This window comes from Heterocephalus glaber, unplaced genomic scaffold (assembly GCF_053883595.1).
Source record: "Heterocephalus glaber isolate CG9 unplaced genomic scaffold, H.glaber_assembly_v1.0 deba00000331, whole genome shotgun sequence".
NCBI lineage: Eukaryota > Metazoa > Chordata > Mammalia > Rodentia > Bathyergidae > Heterocephalus > Heterocephalus glaber.
Genome location: NW_028258142.1, coordinates 61596922 through 61614791, shown reverse-complemented (window position 1 = coordinate 61614791; position 17870 = coordinate 61596922). Strand labels below are relative to the sequence as shown.

Here is a 17870-nt window from a genome sequence, read left to right as displayed (position 1 = left end):
AAAATAGATGAGCCAAGAACCATGCTGGAAGCCATGAATGCCCAGCATAAGAATGAAGTGGAAGCGATGATCACCCAACATAAGAACGAAATGGAATCCATGAAACAGATTCAAACAGATATCCAGGAGTTTAAAAACTCCTCTGAAATTATGCACAGCAGATTAAGGGAATCTGAAGATAGAATATCAGATAAAGAAGACAGGATTCTGGTCAATGACCATGAAAACAGAGATTTGTTAAAAATAGTAAGGGACCATGAGAAATCAATCCACCAGATGCTAGATGATGCAAAGAAGAATAACATAAGACTGATAGGAGTCCACGAAAAAGCAAGAGAAAGTACAACTGACATAAAAAACTTCACAGAAGCAATAGTAGAAAACTTCCCAGACAGAGGTGGAGAATTGGACATACAGATAAGTGAGGCATATAGAACTCCCAAGTAGCCACAATAAAAAAAAATCTACAACTAGACATATAATAGTCAAGATCCCAGAAACCCAATAGAAGAACAAAATCCTACAAGCAGTTAGAGAAAAGAAACAAATCACCTACAAAGGAAAGCTCATCAGAATCATAGCAGAATTCTCAACACAGACCATCAAGTCAAGGAGAGCCTGGAGTGAAGTATTTCAAGCCCTAAAAGAAAATAACTTCCAACCTAGACTGTTGAATCCTGCAAAATTATCTTTCAAAATCGATGGGGAAATTAGATACTTTTATAACAAAGAACACCTGAGAGATTTCATGAACACCAAACCAGCACTCCAGACAATTGTAAACAATATCCTAGAAAAAGACAATGAAGGTCACAACTCCAGGAGGCCCAACAGAGTGAACCCACCAGGCAAGGTAAGAAACTAAAGGGAAAGGGGGAAAAATAAAAAAATAAAAGACCCAACAACAGTAAAACATCATGACAAGGATGAGTCAATATCTATCAATTATAATCATCAATGTTAATGGCCTCAATCCACTAATCAAAAGAAATAGACTAGCAGAATGGATTAAGAAGCAAAATCCAACAATATGCTGTATACGAGAAACACACCCAACTTAAAAAGTAATTCATAGACCCAAAGTAAAAGGATGAAAAACAGTTCTCCACATGACAGGAACCCAGAAAAAAGCAGGGGTAAGCAATCTTATTTGCAGACAAAGTAGATTTCAAATCAAAACTAATTAAGAGAGACAAAGATGGTCACTACATCCTTGTGAAGGGAACAATCCAAGAGGAAGAGATGACAATCCTAAATATATATATATATATATACCAAATATGAATGCCCCCAACTATACCAAACAAATATTAATGGACATGAAAAACCAAATAAGCACTAATACAGTTGTAGAGGGAGACCTCAATACCCCACTATCACAAATAGACATATCATCTAGACAAAAAATTAACAATGAAATTTTACAACTGAACCAAGCTATTGAACAAATGGATTTAATAGATGTTTACAGAGTGTTCCACCCCCACAAAATCAGAATACACATTCTTTTCAACTGCACACAGGTCATTTTACAAAATAGACCACATGCTAGCTCATAGGACATGTCTAAGTAAATGTAAAAGAATTGAAGTTACTCCCTGTATATTATCAGACCATAGTGCAATAAAATTGGAGATCAATAACAAACCGCAAAACCATTACAAACACATGGAAATTGAATAACACCCTGGTGAACAACCAGTGGGTCACAGAGGAAATTAAAGACAGTTTCTACAAGTAGATGATAATGCCAGTACAACATACAGAAATCTATAGGACAAAAGAAAGCAGTTCTATGTGGAAAATTCATAGCAGTGAATGCCCATATTAGGAAAACAGAACTGAAATAAACAACCTAATGCAGAACCTCAAGCTCCTAGAAAAAGAAACCCAGAGTTCATATGAGAGAGGAAATTATAAAGATCAGAGCAGAAATCAATGCAATGGAGACTAAGAGAATGATACAGAAAACTCAACGAATCAAAAAGTTGGTTTTTTGAAAGAATAAATAAAATCGATAAACCTTTAGCCAACCTTATCAAAAAAAAAGTAAAGAAAAGGCACAAATCCATGCAATTAAGAACAAAAAAGAAGTCAAAACAGATCCAGCAGAAATGCAGAGGATCATCAATACCTTCAAGAACAGTACTCTAATAAAATAGAAAACACAGAAGAAATGGACAGATTCCTAGATACATATGAATTGCCAAAGTTAAATGAAGAAGATGTAGAAATTCTAAACACCCCAATTACAATGAGTGAAATTGAAAATGTAATAAAAAAATTTACCACCAAAGAAAAGCCCAGGTCCTGATAGCATCACTGTTGAATTCTACAAGACATTTAAAGAAGAACTATTGCTATTACTCTTTAAAACTCATCAAGGAAATTGAGAGGGAAGCAATACTCCCAAATTCATTCCTGGAAGCAAATGTTACTTTGATTCCAAAACCAGGGAAATACCTAACCAAAAAGAGAACTACAAGCCAATCTCCCTAATGAACATTGATGCAAAAATTCTCAACAAGATACTGGCAAATAGAATACAGATGGTCATCAAGAAGATCATACACCCTGACCAAGTCTAGAGAGCAGTCAATGAAGAATGGGTATTGCTCAGAAAATACTTGTAATCCAATTCTAATTATATAGACAAGATGGTAATTATATATATACACAATGACAATGTAAAATATGTTTATGAAAAGTCTAGAATGAAGTACTCCATTGTGTTAGCAATTGTGTTTGGGTGATGAGACTCTGATTTTCTAACTTCAACAATGAAAAAGACACTGAAATGTAGGACCATTGGAAAAATGAAATTATTTATCTAGATAGTCATACTGTCGCTGTGCTGCTCAATGGCCTGTAAAGTTCTAAGGGAAATGTTTTTCGACTAGAAAAACAGTGAGGATGTCAAAGTTTCCCAGAGGAGAAACTTATCCTGAGAATTAACAAAATATACCCCCCATCTTTTCCACAGTCCCACAGCTAATCAGTTAAAATACTTTTCCAAAATGGCTTCATTTCTGAGGGCAAAACCAGATGTCAGAGATCCTCCATGTAAATATAGTGATTATCCTAAAGCAGGGGTTCATGGGAGAACACTCCCCCCCACCCCATTCACACCCCTGATGACATTAACACACACGACACACCTCAGGGGCATAGCCAGCATTATTCACCGTTATCTTAATTACCCAAATCTGACAGCAGCTGCAAAATACCTTCTAGGTACCACTGAGTCGGAACACAAACATGTTTGGAACCAAACACTGTCACGCTGTTGACTGTAAGAAGCATCCTGACTTTGTAGAGGTTAAAACATCTTAATGCACATTGAAATTAATGAAAGCATGGGTGTTAGCATGCTTGCAATGACTCCTGCTCCAGGGAAGGTGTGGGAATGCCAGCAAGAAGAGACAAAGCTGCTTCCCACCAGCAGGAGCGGGGGACCCGCCCTCCTGCGGGGCAGAAGGTCTGGGTGCTCTCCCTGCTGCCAGGAGTAGCTTGCTCACAGTTCGAGCTGACCTCACTGCTTTCCCAGTGCACACCCCCCATCCTTTACCAGTGAAACAGGCAGATGAGGAGTGGGGCCCTCCAGCTGCACCCCTCCAGGGATAAGCACTTGGACCAGAGCACCCCTACAATGCCTGCTTTTCCCTGGAGCCACATGGTTTTGCACACCACTCTTGCACAAGTGAGTGAGAATGACACTGCTCTAAGAATAATCCTGCCTGTCTTAACTTCCTGTAACAGTTATCCTTGAAAACCAGTGCGGATGTCGCTCACTATGGGACTTGCACCTATAAGGAGTTTGGGGGGAAAGGGGGAATCACAGCCTGACGCCAAATACCACAGAGCTCTTGTCCTTAACTCTTGTTAAAGTTCTGCCAAGTTAGATCATGCAAAAGATTTAATTTAAAAAAATGCAAAATTGAAAACTTTTACTATAATACGTTAACATGAAAGTCTAGCAGTTGCTGACATTCCTGGCCAATTCTTTCATCCTATTAGCTTTGCTGAGTATAATCGTTTAGGTTACAGAGCTTTTATAATATTATCAAGGACAATCTTAATCTATTTTTTTTTTTTGGTACTAGGGATCGAACTCGGGACCTTGCGCTTACGAGGCAGGTGGTGGAACCACTGAGCTAAATCCCTAGCCCTATTTTTAAAGGACTAGAAAATGTGACACTTGTCTGATGTATTATTATATGTCCATTCATTCAAATGTGTTCGTTAATGACATCTACTTATTTTTTATTGAACATATCCCAGTACTTAAGGAAGAAGAGAAGAATGAATGAATGAAGAAGAGAAACATACATGGTTGGGACATTTGTGGGAACAGAGTTCATTGTTTTCATTGATAAAATCATCATTTGAATCCTTTTCCTTCTGGTTTTTTCGCTAGCTATGGGGTACATCTCAAATAGGCTATGAGGCTCTTGCAGGAATCTAAGAACAGATTTTTCTCCACAAAAGACAAGAACACTACAGCATAAGAGCTCACTGGCAGTCTTCTTACATGATAATTTCTCTCTACTTTGTCACTGATATTCAAGGGGTTTAAGCTGCCACCTGGGTGTAAAGGATTCCCAGTCTTTGTGTCCAGGAATTTCCAGCCCTAGGAATCCTGTTGGCATTTGAACTCTGCCTGTCTAAAGCCTAAGCTGCCACCCTCTCCTTCTCTGTCCCTGCTCTCTGGTATCTCTTTCAGAATATTGCCATTTTGCCAGTAGTCCAGGCCAGGGACATGAGGAACTTTTAACATTTTTGTCCTTTCCCTTGTCACACACATTTATTTGTCAAATCCTAACAGTATCAGCTCCTCAAAGTCAGGCTTGGTCAGCACCCCTGAGAGACTCGAGCCTAAATACCTTTGTTTACCACCCTCAGATCTCTGCCATTTGAACTTGGTCTGTTTCTGCAAAACTTCTGCCTGCCTCGTCCTCCCAAGGGTCCTGTAACCCGGGTTCCAACAGTGCTTCCTTCTGCACATATCCCTCAGCTGTCGGCCCCTGTGCGTCTTCTATGCTTGGATAGTTCTCCCCTTGGGAAGAGCTAGCTCTGTGGTTGCCTGCCTTCCCCTCTGTCTCCCTCCCTGCCTGCCTGTCTTTCCTTCTTGTCTTTTCTCTTTCTGTCTTTCCTTCCTTCTTCTTGTCTTTTCTGTTTTTCTTTTTCTTTCTTTCTTTTTCTTTCTCTTCCTTCCTTCCTTTCCATGTCCCTCATTGTGAGTTCTACCAACTCACAAAAATGCATATAAATATAGACTATATATAATCCTGTGTAATTACACAAAATAATAATGGTGAGAAAAATTAAACTAAATGAATGTACACACACAACACAAAATGAGGACAAAGCTTGATTAAAATATTTTAAATAGTAATAGTTCCCAGCCCTGGATATAGTAGCTGTGCTGTTGGGATTGGCCTCTTCCTCCTGGGCTCCCTCTGGCTTTTATTTGCTCCTTTGTCAGATCTCAGCCTGCTGCGAACATGGTAAGGCACCTTTCTGTCTCTCCAGCCAGTACATGTGATGAAACTACTTTATGTGGTAAAAAGCTTGTGATTACATGTTTGAAGAATATGTATCTCAATCCCTTTATCAAGGTATTTTTCACCAACTGCAGACGTTTTCAGAATTTCAGCCTCAATTTCAACCTTTGGGGGAAAAAAAGTGCCTAGAAAAATCTTTAAAAATCAGCTACTGAAAACTAATTTCTTCTATAGCTATGTTATTTAGTTAAATTTCCAGGTTTTCACGTTAATGTTTGGATCTAAGTCATTTTAAATCTTTTTTATTGACAGAAGTGCTAATGAATTCACTGGAACTTGGAAAATATCCTCATAAGGAAAAGGCACCATGCCACTGCAGAAGAAAACATGCGCCCCTCTGGCTTCTACCTTTGTCTGTCTTTCCTCTTCCTCTTTAGTCCCTTCATTATTTCATGTATGTAACCAATATTTATGAAACACCAAGTCATAATTTTCATCCATAAGTATCCATTTATAAAATCTTACAAGATATCACTATATTCCAGTCTTTTACCACCAAAAACTTTGTCTATTTCACTTTCTTTGTTATTAAATTACTCTTTTCATAGACTCCAGGATGACAATTGGTGTCAGTCCAGGATTCGGCTTTCTCTCCAGATTTATTGTTTCTGGACCATTTCACCAAGTTGTGTTACTGGCTGAACTTTCAATGCTACTACAAACCTTCTCTAAGCCTTTATATCACAAATATTGAAAATTGATGATTTTAGTTTTGACCTAGTTTTAATAATTTATGCATACTTTGGAAAATACAAGGGAAACATTACAAATAAGTTGCATTACAAAGAAGCATTACAAATAAGATTCCGGCCAGAGCTGGCCGAGTCCCAGGCCCTAGAGCCAGGCCAGGCCTGCTGGCAGCTCAGTCCTTCCTTGGCAGTGTACTCCAGAGAAGCCGTCTGCTCTAGCAGAGAGCTTAGAGACAGCTGGGTGCTCACCTCAGCTCGCAGGGCACACCGGATTTTCAGCAGCAGGGACTACCGGTTCTCCTCTGGGTTTGGCTCTTCAATGCAGACAGAAGCCAGGGCAAGGGACAGACATTAAACGTTAAAATGAATCTCTGTCTCAGTCATTTTCCTTGTCATCGGGACACAATATCCAACACCCACAACTTAAGGAAGAAGTTTATTTTGGCTCACACTCTGTACAGGTTTTAGTCCATAGGGGACCATGACGAGGAGAAGCAGCTCATGGCATGGCGCCAGGAAACAGTCCAGGGAGGAGAGGAAGAGAGAAATCCTTCCTGGTCAAGCCCTAAGTGACCCAGCTCTTCAGCTCATCCCTCCTCTTGACATCAAGTTAGCTATAAACTCACCCGTGGACTAATCTACTGATGAGTATCCACCCGCGTGATCCAGGCAGCTTGCCAAAGCCCCAGCTATGAGCGCATGAGGCTTTGCAGGGACATCTAGATATAAACCGTAACAGTCTCCAGCACAGATAGTCTTCTGAGTTCTGCAGTTTTACATGCACCCTTCAAGGGTAAGCAGATCGCAATACCTTTTCGTGTCATTTGGATTATTGGTGCTCTGCTTCGATGAGAAGTTGATCCTGTCTTTGTCTCTATTCTCACACCAATAACTTCTGTCAACTCTATAAGACATACACTCAATCCCCCCGATTTGGCATCTCCCTGCAGCTTTAACTTCATCTCTGGTCGACAGCACCACATGCCCTCATTCGGTTCCTCGTCCCACCTTAGGGGACATTCACTCTGTTCTGACTCATTCACTTTGGCTGCCTCCACTGAGATTCAAGATCACTTCTGAGGAGCAACACAGTATTGCTACACAGTTGTAGAACTAGGAAAGATCAAAAACATTACTAAGCCCGTGTCAATGCTATCTGTCTAGCAGCATGGGGTTACAGCATCAGTGCAATTACAGCTTCCGTTTTTAAGAATTAAGTTTATTCCAGTACCACACTAAGAACAGGGTATGAGGTTACAAGTTTCAGTGATCATCTTATGGCATTCCCATTCTGTTTGAAAGGTGGTACTGGACCAACCATGACAGTTACATCATAAGGTCTCCTCTCGTTTATTTTAACTCAGTACTCTGGTTCATCTGGAGTTTAAGAACAGAATAGAAATTCAACTCAGAATTCGGTTTTGTAAATTGCTTTTCCGAGGTGAATGGAAAAAGAATTGTAAGAAATAGAATCCTCTCTTTCCTTAAGAAATTTCATAAATAAGAGCTTTTTGATAGGGGAAAATGATGCCTCAACCCAAATGCATTATTGAAATGTCTTTCCCCATCTAGTTAATTATGTTGTGTAAGTTAGTTACTCCTCTTCCCCTTTTTCTCATCTCTTTCCCGTGAGTTCTGGGTTGCTTCTTGGTTTCTCACAAGGGTGATCTAGTCGTTCCAGAAATGGGCCAGGTGTGGGGGACAGGTACCACGTTGGTATAGCCGTTCCCTTAGCAGGGGCCAACAGCACATGTGTCATTATGCTGACCCCTGTCACTGCAGAGGGAAGAGCGCCGGGAGGAAACAGTCCTGGGACCATCATGGGGGTCCTCACCACATGCAGGGGCTCGGTGTGGTCCCCAGGAGGCTTCATGGAAGCTGAGTCCTGGAGAAGGAGAGAGAATTAGCCATGGAAGAGCCGAGCAAAGAGTGAGCTGCATGCTGGAAGCCTTTGAAGGGTTTCAAGCATGAATGCGACTTGTGCTTGAGCGAGATCGCTCTGTAAAAAGCGCAGATGAGAAAGGGAACCTTAAAACAGAGACAGCACTTGGGGGCTACTACAGTTACCCACAAAAGAGGCAGTGTGCCTTGGGTAAGGTGAGGACACTGGAAATGGAGGGGAGATATTTTTGTGACATAATTAATTTGTGTGTCTGTGTTTGTCATCATTTGGTATTCAGGCCTTATTTAAAGTAAAATTGACCCGAGGACTTCTTTTGTGCTGAATTATGAGGTTGAAAGAACATTTAGAAATATGTGTGGATTGCCAGTGGTTTGCCAGTTCACATAGAGTAATCACAGGGCAATCATGAGAGGTGTACAGGTAAAATAAATGGAAAACTGAAGAAAAATGCGATATATATATATATATCTGTCATGGTGGCAAACACATTTTGGTGTGCTGAAGTTAGCAAAATCAATTGTTTAAAGGAAAAGGATAAATTTCAAATATACATTCATAAAGGAAGAACGAAGAATATCCTATAACTTTTGTTAAGAGGGTTTATATGAAGTAGATTCTTTCTGGATTCTTCCTCTTTCTAAATTAAGAGATTCATAACAGCTCTATTAAGTCATGAGGTTCTTCTTTAATGTATTTTATGGAAGATTAACATCATTTGAAATATTTCAGATGAAAATAACAGTATTCAAATATACTTTCTCTGCTTCCAGAATAATCAAATTCTATTTATGGAAAAAAATTAAAAATTATTTTAGAGAAGAAAACTATGTTCCTTAGAACTTTTTTGCAAGGGCAAAATCGCAGGTTCTTTGTGGATTCTAATTTGGATACAAAGTTTCACTGAAAATTCATAACAGATTAAGTATGCAACAATATTTACTTTTTAAGATGGACTGGTTTTTAGATCAATTTCTTAGAAACATTATATCGAAAATAGTTTTCATATGCCCTCCTTCCTTCTGCATACTTTATCCTATTATTAGTATCTTCTAATCACATTTCTTATAATTGATGAATCAATAGTGATTCATTAATATTAACTAAAGCTCACAGTTTACATTAAGGGTCACTGTATGTTGCACATTGTATGAATTTTGACAAATGTATAATTTTATGGATCCACCTTTCTAATATTTACAAATAGTTCTACTGCTCTAAAATTTCCCTGTGCTTTCAACTATCCCTCTCCATTTTTGCTCTGGACTCCTGCTATCCATTGATCAATTTCCTGTCTCTATAGTTTGGCCATTTCCAGAATCTCATATAGTTGAATCATATAAGAGGTACTTTTAAAAACCACCTTCTTTATATTGTCAATATTCATTTAAAGTTCCTCTGTGTCATTTTTGAACTTGACAACTTAGCCCTTTATATTGCTGAGTAATATATCACTATCTAGATCTACTACTGTTTATCTACTCCCCTGTTGAAGAGTGCTGGTTGATTCCAGTCTTGGCATTTATGAAGTAAGCTGCTATAAATAACATTCATGTGCAAATTTCTGTGTAAGTGTAAGTTTTCAACACATTCTGTAAGTGGCTAGGAATATGATTACTGGATCATGCTGTCAGCCTGTAGGAGCCTTTGTAAGTAACTGCTGGAGTGTCTTTCCAATTGTCCAAACCATTTTGCCTCAGTACCAACAACATAGAGAATTCTGTTGCTTCTAAGGTCTGATTTATTTTTTAATTGGGCGAATGTCTGGCTGTCCTAGCCACCCAAGTAGCATTTGCTTATTTTTCAAAGATAAAGTGTCTACCTTTGTATGGATTTTGTTCTGGGGTCTCCATTCTGTTCTATGGATAAGCCTGCTTTTTCCCAAATCCTGCCCTGCCCTGATCACTGCAGTTTTACAGTAAGTCTGGGAGTCAGGTAGTATCATACTCTGACTTGGTGTTGGCTATTCTGGGTTCTTTCCCTTTCATATAAACTTTGAAATTAGTTTGTTGGTATCTGTAAAATAATTGGCTGGGACTGGAATCAGGATTATGTAAAGTCTATAGATTAAGTTGAGAAAAATTAACATCTTAACAATATTAAATCTTTTTAATATCTTTCATTGTATAGATTATTTTATTTTTCTCATGAGTGTTTTGTAATGCATATTTTCTATATAACCTGTTATGCAAGTTAAAATTTCTCAGTTTGAATGTGGTATAATTTTATTGACTAATACTTTAAAGTACCATTGCTTTGAATAATATTTTTAGTAATGAAAACAAAAGTTGCAGCATCTGGAGAGATCATAATGAAATAAAAATCACATGAATAATAATTAGAGTTGACCAAGAAATGTTTATTCAATATTTTTATGCATAAAATAAAGTGGTACCTCAGTTTACAAACTCAGTTTTCCCCATAATTCTTGCTGCAAACCAAATCAAATTTCTCTATAAAGTCAGCATTAAACCTAACCATTGAATTTCATTCTATTCTCTACCAACTCGGTTTGTGACCAGAATTGTGGAAGCATTGAGTTTGTGATCCGAGGCACCACTGTGCATAGCCATTGAGAAGTAGACCCTGATTCCCAGATATTCATTGATTGGAGATAACGTTCACAAAAACCACATTTTTACATCTATAATTCCTGAATGTATACGATATTCATTCCTCTTCAAATTAGAAAACTTAAAATAATTAACATTTCATAATCTTTGAGAGTTTTTGTGCTGTAACAGGTTAAATTCAGTATGACTCAATGGAAAATAATAAAACATTGACAGTGTGAAATATAATATCTCTAGTGAAGCATACTGATTAAAAGTCTACCAATTGAATTTACTTTCTATAGTTTTTGTCTGTCAATGGCTTTAAGTAATAATTTCCATTATTGCAAAGAGAATCTAAGGTAGCTCACATGAATGAGTCCAACTGGAAAATATTGGCTAACCCATAGTTCTCTTTCAATAAATTTTTGAAATTGTATGAATGAGTAGCTTTTAAAATGAATGAATTACAACTAACAAAGGACGAAAGCAAAGTAATAACTGAGTTTTTAACTAAAACCAATTAGTGCCCAGAAAGTGCCACAACTTTTTGAGAAATTAGCTTCTTATCAATCAAAACAAGAGGTAACAGAAACATCATCAGATACCAGTGTCTTTTACAGATAAATTTTAGTTATACATTTCATTCTTAAAAGAACACAATAAATTGTTGATTCAATAAAAAATAATTTAAAATAATTATTTATGGGTAAGACTAGTCTCTTCAGGTCCATTTTCAGTATGCTAACTTTGTGTAGAAATAAACTAAATCTCTCAGTGACAATACAGAAAATGAATGATGATAATTTCATTTCACTTTTCTTTTCCTTGAATTCTTATATTTACATTTTTACCTATGCAATATTCATATACTGGAAATTGAAAAGTAGAGTTTCTCTAAGGAATGTTTTAGTTCTTAATACCTTATGGAATAAAGTCTAATTAAGCACTTTAAAGAGAAAAATTAAATTTTTAAACACAAATACTTTCTGGAGAACTAAGAACATTTAAAGAAACATTAACTTATGCCTTGAATATATGCACCACACAGTGAGATAATATCTAACAGGTGCTGTCCAGGGCCCTGGGAATAAAACAGATGAATCTGGACCAGATGACTAGGGCAATGCACATCTAATGGGAAAGCAGGTGTGTGGCCTGATCTTCTAAGTCAGCTGCAATATATGGTCTTAAATTTTTGTGTCCACAGTATGTCAGATGAGCCCAAGAGTATTGAGAAGGGGAGACTCTCTGAGTGACAGTGCTGGATACTAGACATGTATAATGTTAGTGGCCATTGTCATATTATAGTGATCCATGCATACCAATGCTTATACCAGCATAATTCATAATGAGTAAACGGTAGAAGAAATCTATATGACCATCAACAGATGAATGGATAAAGAAAACAGTACTACTGGGCCATAAAGAAGGATAAATCTGAGTCATCTATAGGAAAATGGATGGATCTTAAGGTTATAATGCTAAGTGAAATAAATCAGAAACAGAAGGTTAAATATCACATGGTTTCTCTAGCATGAGAAACCCAAAATATAAATAATTTTAAGAACAAAAGAAAAGAGAGATGGTAGAAAAAAGGAAAGCAGACTTTATGAAAATGAGGAGGGAACTTGGGGAAGGAGAGAGAGGCTAGTAGAGGGAAGTAAAGATGATCAAGACGTGACACTTATATGGGCCAATTCTGAGGACAGGTGTAATTATTATATATCACACACGTATGCTAATAAAAAATAAGCAAAAAATGTTAGTGATTTTCATACAGGGCTTAGAATGGAGGAAAACATTTGTCCGCTAAAGCAACATGTGTACCTGGTACAAGTATCATGAGATCCTAAAACTATAGTTCTCCTCAGCAATAAAAGCAGATTAACACTCGTAATAAAAATGAAAGCACTCTGATTTCCCTTTTTTATTAAAAAAAGAAAGACAAGGTTTTTCACTTTTATCCAAGTAGTAGGACCCTGGGTGGTGCTCTCTCTAGGGTTATTGATGCATAGAGCTCCACCCCTGAGCAGATCAGCAGGTCTGTTTGTGAGGGTTGTGTACAATCCCAGTCAGCTGGATAGATTCAGAACAAGGATGACGCTGTTGCATGGTGAGAGATTCGTCTTCTCTGATAAACTGAAATTATGGTCTTCCAAAGCCCCATGAGAGCACTCTTAGCTTTTGGAAGAGTATATGTTTAATGTATTAGCCAGTAAAGACCAAGTTGTCTCATAAACAAAATGGTCTTAGTGTCCATGTTTATAAATGCAAATAATTGCTCTACCACTTGGTAAATGTTAGAGTGTCTGTGGAATTTCTTCCCTGAAGGCTTCCACTTGAATGCCTCCTATTGCTTTCTGAGCTATACAGAAGTGAATTTAGGTCACGATCCATAGGAGTAACTAAAAGGTATTTGCAAAGTGCCCAAGGCTTTGACTTCATTTAATTATTTTAGACCCAGCCTGGAGAAAGAAAGGTGACTCTTTAAACCTTATCCAGAATTATTTCTAACTTTGGAAATTTTTTGTTCTTTTTTGCAGTACAGACTTGCTTTGCGTAAACTAGTCCTATTAGTCTAAAAATAGGGTCTCGTAGAATATTATTAACTTTTCTGCGTGGGCATTTATGCATGCTCTGTGCTGTCAGAAGACAGCAAGATGAGAAGAAGCCTCTTCTTCACTGTGAATGCATCCTGGAAAAATAAAAGGAAAGCCTGCTTAGACCCCATTTGAGGTGGAGGAGTGCACGGTGTCTTCAGAGCTTAGCTAAGAGGAGGTAGGAAGACCCCAGAGGTGTGATGCAGCCTTGGTGTTCTTAGCAACAGGACTGCATGATACCCACATAGAGGTCACCTGGTGTTTTCCAAGGAAACCAACACAGCATTCAGCTCTCCTTGGCTTTTGTCAAGGTTGAAATTCAGGAATCTTCCTTTTTGGAAGGAAAGAGGATGTGGATAACCCAAAAGTAGCCACATAGTCTCAACAGAATACAAATTTACAAAATAAAGAAGCAAAGCAAAAAGCTTAAGAGTGAAATGATAGTGTGAAAGGTATTGGAGACTTTTGTCAGTAATGGGGCTTTAAACTTCCAGTATTTTGTTTTTCTCTGAAATGCCTGTTTTTGGTAAATATGCACATTTGTATGTGTGTGGATATACACATATCCACAATATAAAGGAGAATTTAATGTAAAATCTGACTTTTATACTATCTATGAAATCTTGATGTATTGCCTTCTTTTTAGGTATTTATTTCCTCAGCTAGCTTCTCACAGTAAATCAATAGTCAGTCTGTACTGTGCTATGATTAAACTTGTCTATTAAGAAAGCTCAATTAGTGAAAACCATTTGCCCAGTGGACATCAAATCACATAAAAAAAAAGATGTTACTGACTTTCAGCTTGACTTAGATAGTCAACCTTCTTGCATATTGAAGACACTAAGAATTTAAGTTATTTTTATTTCAAGAGGCTTTTTTTGTTTTATTTACTCAATCTACTTGGCAGCTCATGTTTCCGTAATCATCAACGATGAAATAACAGATATTTGCTTACCATTGGTACTTCTAAGGGTCTTAACCGTGGTCCTCTTTCTCTGAAATATCTTCCATCCTTGCCTCAGTCTTCTCCAAACATCATTCTCTTGCTCGTTGTCTTTATGAAGTGAATTCCGTGTTACCAACCATGGATACACCAGAGCTTCATACAGGCAGTCCTTGTTGACTTCATTCCATTCTACCTATCCATGGTCCTGGGCTTTTAAAAGTAGAATCATAATTTAAAGATGCTTCATAGGCACTGATGTCCTGGTAACATTTAATAACCAGAGTAGAGGAAGGAAAATCATTTTTTTCTTCAACATTCACCATTTCTTAGCTGGAATGAAACCCCATAACAAAAGATAGCTTCACAAGGAAAACATAAAGCTTGTAAACATGTCCATTTCCTAACTATGTGGAACTCCCCAGAGAATGAGTGTAGTTCTCAAATAAGAGACTGCGAATTCCAGCTTAAATGGCATCTTCAACAGAGAACTGTGAACTTACAGAGCACTGACAAGACTAGGACACAGACTTTGGCTCTCCAGAGGTGGCAGCATGTGGGAAGCTGAATAAGCGAATAAGCGGAAAATGAGCCCAATGAGTAAAGCTGGAAAATACAGACTCTTCTGGTGCCATCTTCTGGCCCACGAGAGTCTAGGGTCGTCTTCAGGGCTTAGCTTGTGCTCTCCCTGGTAGAGAGGGGAGAGGGCGTGGTTTGCCTTGGTAAACTGCACCCTGCTTTTAGGTAAACAGAAGGAGGGCAGAGAACTGTCCTGTATCTGCTGCTGCTTAACTGTCTTCAGCTCAGCCATCCCAAGGCAGAGGCATACATGGAGGGGCTCATTCTGGAGTCACTCACTAACTTCCGGGAAAAGATGCATACCAGTTTTCATTTTCATGCCTTGTACACGTTCTCTTCTCCACGTCCAACCCCAAGCTACCAGCAAGTCTTCACAGACCCTGTTTTGGAAAGCGAGGCACAGGCTTCCGCAGCTGGTGGTCACATGCCCCAGCGCCCTACTGCCCAGTAGGCCAGATCAGGAGGTTCTCAAACCCCTGTGGTCTTTAGTTCCACTGGCTGCACATGCTGCTACAGGTTGGTGCACACAGTCAGCTATTGGTGTCTCTTCCAGTGGCTGAAAAGCAGCCTCTTGTTTATTAGGAGTGCTGCTAATAAGAACGTGCTAAGAGCTTAACTAATTAATTGCCTTGGAGTAAATAGAACTTTGTCCGTGCAAAACTTGTGCTGTAGATGTGTTTGTTGATTAGAATGACACACAAATATGGCCCATGTGAGAAGTGAGAATGCAAAATACCAGACAGCGAAAACAGAGAACTCCAAAAAGATTTTAACAAGGAAGAAATGAAGGAAATTAAGGTTGATTTTTGTTTAGATGTAAACACGGTTCTTGAAATTCTCTAGGATTAGTTAGAGGAACTTTCAGTTTGGGGCCAGAACAGTAGTGCTTCTCTTCATTTCCTGAACCATAGGCTCCTACGGCAGGTCCCCAGTCCACGTTTTCTTCTTTATGCTGCCATAGTATATTTTTCAACCATCTGTGAAATTAAAAAATTCTCCCTGTAACAGTTGGGTCCAGTTTGTTAGTTTGTATTTTATCAAAAGCTGTTTAAATGCATTGCGGGTGACATTTTGAGGATAATTAAAAGCAGGATCCCAGTCCTGGGGTGAGGTGTATTTTCAGTTGCCACTTCTCTCATCCACTCAAACTCTGCCAAGAAATGAGTCCATCATAGAAAACAGTGGCACTTCTTTTTTGGGGGGGGCGGGGTGCTGGGGATTGAACTTGGGCCCTTGCACTTGTGAGGCAGGTGGCAGAACCACTGAGCTAAATCCCTGGCCCTACAGTGGCTACTTCTATGTATGGTCCTTAATTTTATCATTCCATTTATGAATAAATAAAGAAATGGATGTGATAAAGGAGTCTCTGTTTTGTTCACTCAAACCCATCTCCTATCCATTACTTTGAGTTCTTGTGTTGGGATGGCTTAGTGGCTTCATATCTGGTCCAAGTCTCCAGATTGTTCTTTTTTTAATTAAAAAATATGTTGCAGTAAAAGATACATTGCCATCAATCCCTTCAGAAAACTCCCTTTCACTTTGAACACACTCCTGTTGTTCTTACCATTTTGTTTAAATTTTTAAAGCTTTTCTTTTTGATACATGTTTGCAGACAGAATGATTCCATTCGTTGGTACATGTGCTTAGCACGTCTTAATTCTTTTTACTTCCCCTTCGCCTCTCATCCCTTTCCCTTCCCTCCATCTGTAAATGCCCTTACTGTTTGCAAAAGGTCTATCTCCCTGTTCCCTATTATCTACTTTTATTTACATTTTATTTATGCTTTGGGTTTCTTATGTAAGAGAAACTGTGTGATAGTTAAGCTTATGTGTCTGATTTATTTTACTTAATATTGTTGTCTTATGGTGGATCCATTTTCCTATAAATGACTTGGATTTATTGTTCTTCATGGCAGAATCATACTCCGTTGTGTATAAATACCACATTTTCTGTCATCCATTTATCTGCATGCTTTCTAAAGTTAACTTCATACCCGTGTAGCTGTCATTATCCAAAAGCAGAGCTGTGAACATTTGACTTCCCACTAACTGTTTGATGATGAGGATGAATAGGCTACCCTGCTCTGGGCAGTATAACCTGAAGGGATTTGTGTCTCTGAAGCCAAAAAGTGTGGTTGAGAGTGCTGGGAAATAATTCCAAGCAGAGGCACTTCCACCTCATTCCAGGCAGTGGGAAGCCAGAGAAGCACTCTCAACTTGGGGAAGATTATTATCATAAAAAAATGTAAGCTGTGTTAGAAGAAATTTTTGAGTTTTAACTCCAGCAGAAGCTAGACCCTTGCACTTTATTGGATAAGGGAGCGTTTCTGGGAGCTTTGTTTGGGCCATTATTTCGGCAGCTGCTCCAGTCACTGGTGTCATTTAGCATTTTCGAGGATGATGGCTTTTCATGTACTGCATGGTGACACTTTCATGTTTCATAATCCTGATAAGCTTGAAGTTTTAAAACATAACAGATTTATCCGGTGAATGAAAACCTTTTTTCTTCATCTTTACTTGAAAGGACAGAGATGCATTTGTTCTGTGCTTTGCTGTCCTACTGTTTGACTCGCCAAGGACAGCATCAAAGGAGCTACTTTCGTACGAATCTCTTAACATATAAACATTGTACAGTTTTAGTAATCAAATTTCTAACTTACAGGGAGTTTCACAATAGACTCATAATTTTCTTGCAGTGGAAGAGTTTATTGTATATAAAGATGTTACAAATAAAGTTTTATTTCAAAATAATCTGACATCATGTAAGTAAACATTTTCATTATGATTTAGTTTAGATATTTTCCTCTTAGGTAGTCTTGACAACTGTGTATTCACAAATGCTCTGAAAACTAATATGGAAATACATTTTCTTTGTTATATACTTCTATTTATTATTTAAGTTACATGAGCTTTAGCAAGCACTATACATTGTAAGATTCTTTTACAATCAAAGCTTTTGGAATCTTTATGATATAAAATGTAACTATAAAAAGAATTTTATTTATAGGTAGTATAAAATAATTCTAAACTTTCATAAGTGC

General features: G+C 38.1%; 1 protein-coding gene across 6 annotated transcripts in view; it reads left to right on the top strand.

The window, feature by feature from the left end:
* Dlgap1 (DLG associated protein 1) overlaps positions 1-17870 on the top strand; it is a 779881-nt gene that overhangs the window by 242771 nt on the left and 519240 nt on the right. The gene's annotated exons all lie outside the window — the stretch shown is intronic.